Below are 2,921 nucleotides of genomic sequence, written 5' to 3'. Positions count from 1 at the left end.
CATCATAATTTTTTGGAACTCAATTGGACAAACTAACAAGTTATGAAAATTGGTACCATTGAGCTTTCTAGGAACCACAAGAATGACAAAATGAAATTTCAAGATAAAGAAAGTCTTATTGATATTTGTTATTAGCTATGATAGCTGTCATGATGGAGAAATAATCACTGTTACGATGTATAACTGATATGGCATACACATGAAAGCTGCCAAGATTTAACTTGGTACCATAACTGTTCATATCGGGTGACCGAGCCTCGCTCGGAAGAATAATTTGTTAAGGAAGGATATATACCCGAAGTCATTTTGGGAATACTGTTGTAATTACGAAAATGACTCGAAGACAAGCCTTATTATTATGGCTTTAGTAAGAATCATCAAGTCATACAAAATCTCTACGTTATAGTGTGCACCTAGTAACAAAGTAAAATCGCGTATTTTTTTCTAAGACTTAAAAACATCGCGTTAGTATTCTAAAGAAAGCGTTATTGTGAGGCATCTCTGTTACTCCGAAAATCTTTCAGTTTACTAAAAAAAAAAAAAAGATTGCTAAAAATATGTTCGTCCCCCATACGGAAAAAAAATGCCCTGCAAAGCGCGACTGTCGGATTATAAGAAGTTTATACCATTTTGCAAGAATGTCGCTGTTTGTATTGCGGTCTTTGGTGAAGTCGTTCAAGAAGTCTTATTTGCTTTCTATAAAGTACTCATGTCTCAGATCCACATAGAGGGGTTGAGAGAATCACTAGTTGACACTGATTTTTGTAGACAGGCGGAGCGATTTATTTCGCCACACTCTCGCTTGGAGGCGTCCAAAAGCACGACTATCCCAGTTCACATATCAACCTCTCTTTAAAGCAATGCGTCCTTTGATACTATGCTTCCCAGATAATGTGAAGTTATCTACCACTTTAAGAGATGTCTATGCGCGGTGATCTTTGGGCTAAGTAGGTTTTATTGGGTGACTTCTGGAACATGACTTCTGTTTTACCGAGGTTTATAGGTTAACCAAAAAAAGCATCAGCGTGATGAAAATTTGTTGACCGCGAGCTGGATATCATCAGGGCCAGCCTTAGGCCTATGCAGCCGAAGTGGACCCCTAAGATTCAAAAGCCCCGCGCTAATTCTATGTGTAAATTATAAAATTAAACCATTATAATTTATAATAGGGTTCCCGTGGTCTCCTTGTTTTCAAGGAGCTCCTGGAAATCTCATGAAACTCATAAAAATGGCCTTAAAAGAGACAAAATTGTCACTTTGGGGTGTCAATCAATATGGTAAACGTTAGTCCTACGCGTGATATAAAAAAAAAAAACAGCATCGTCAGCTTTCATTTAATAAAAATGTAATGCAAATACGAATTTATTTTCTAATACAAAATCTTTATTTTCACTTATTATCCTTATCCCTACCCTTACTGATACGAGCGCAATCCATTTCACATAGGGTCCCGCAAATGTTAGGGCCGGCTCTGATTGTGCATGTAGGGCATAGATAAGCTGTGTTATGACCATTTCCTATGTTTTGGTATGGGACAGTAGACTTCGAAGCTTAAACACATTGCAAGAATTCACCAGCAAAATAATAACAAAGTAAAAGCTACCTACGGGTGTACGCAATTCAAGTGTAAACAATGTATAAAGCCTTTAAAACACAATAACTAATCATACATAAAGATATTTAATTTCATTATTTTTCTTCCATAGTTTCATAATGGATCAATGTACAATAAGATGGTGCGCAAATATTTAATTACGCCAATTGAATCATTAAAACTTTTTCTTGTTGGCGAAGAAATGTCTTAGTGTACTGCTGTGAGCCTAGTGACGTAAGCGGTGTCAAGTTTTTTTCCCATTGACGTCATATAGAAAAATTCATTTATAAAACATTCAAGCCAAATATAATTTTTCGATAATGAGCCATTTTCGAACCGATATAACGGTCGACTTCGAGTTTTCCCGATGTGGCCAATGAGTTGAGATTTTTTTTCTCACTAATATGCACATACGTTGAAATTTTAAAGAAGATCGTTAGAGCCGTTTTCGAAATAAAATTTATATATATATAAATATATATACATACATACAAGAATTGCTCGCTTAAGAGTATAGGATTGTACAAGACAGATCAAAGTATTTCAATTTGATAGCCAGCATATCATCTAAACATCAGTACAGCCCTATTTTATGATAAATACTGTACAATTCAATTCAATAAATCTTTTGATATAAAAATTATACAGCATTTGCAAAATGATTACCCATTATAAAAACTGAGCAAATTAAAAGCAACCTATTGATTCATCAATTCAATACATCAATGTGAGATCTGAGTAGTAAGTACTTTTAGTTTCACTGCATCAGTTTAAGTGAGGATTTCATTGAGTACTTTTAGTTTCACTGCATCAGTTTAAGTGAGGATTTCATTGAGTACTTTTAGTTTCACTGCATCAGTTTAAGTGAGGATTTCATTGAGTACTTTTAGAACTGTCCATGGAGTAAGTCACTGTTAATGTTTCACAAATGAAATGCAACTGATAATGATGAAATAAAAAGTTTGCAAATTCCAATGAAGGTGTCTTCCATGAGGTTGTGACTTATGTCATCCAGAGAGGTTGTGACTTACGTCATCCAGAGGGGTTGTGACTTACATCATCCAGAGGGGTTGTGACTTACGTCATCCAGAGGGGTTGTGACTTACGTCATCCAGAGAGGTTGTGACTTACGTCATCCAGAGGGGTTGTGACTTACGTCATCCATAGGGGTTGCTTACGTCATCCAGAGGGGTTGTGACTTACGTCATCCAGAGGGGTTGTGACTTACATCATATCCAGAGGGGTTGTGACTTACATCATCCAGAGGGGTTGTGACTTACATCTTCCAGAGGGGTTGTGACTTACGTCATCCAGAGGGGTTGTGACT

Source organism: Biomphalaria glabrata, chromosome 10 (assembly GCF_947242115.1).
Source record: "Biomphalaria glabrata chromosome 10, xgBioGlab47.1, whole genome shotgun sequence".
Classification (NCBI taxonomy): domain Eukaryota; kingdom Metazoa; phylum Mollusca; class Gastropoda; family Planorbidae; genus Biomphalaria; species Biomphalaria glabrata.
This window is presented reverse-complemented; position numbering follows the sequence as displayed.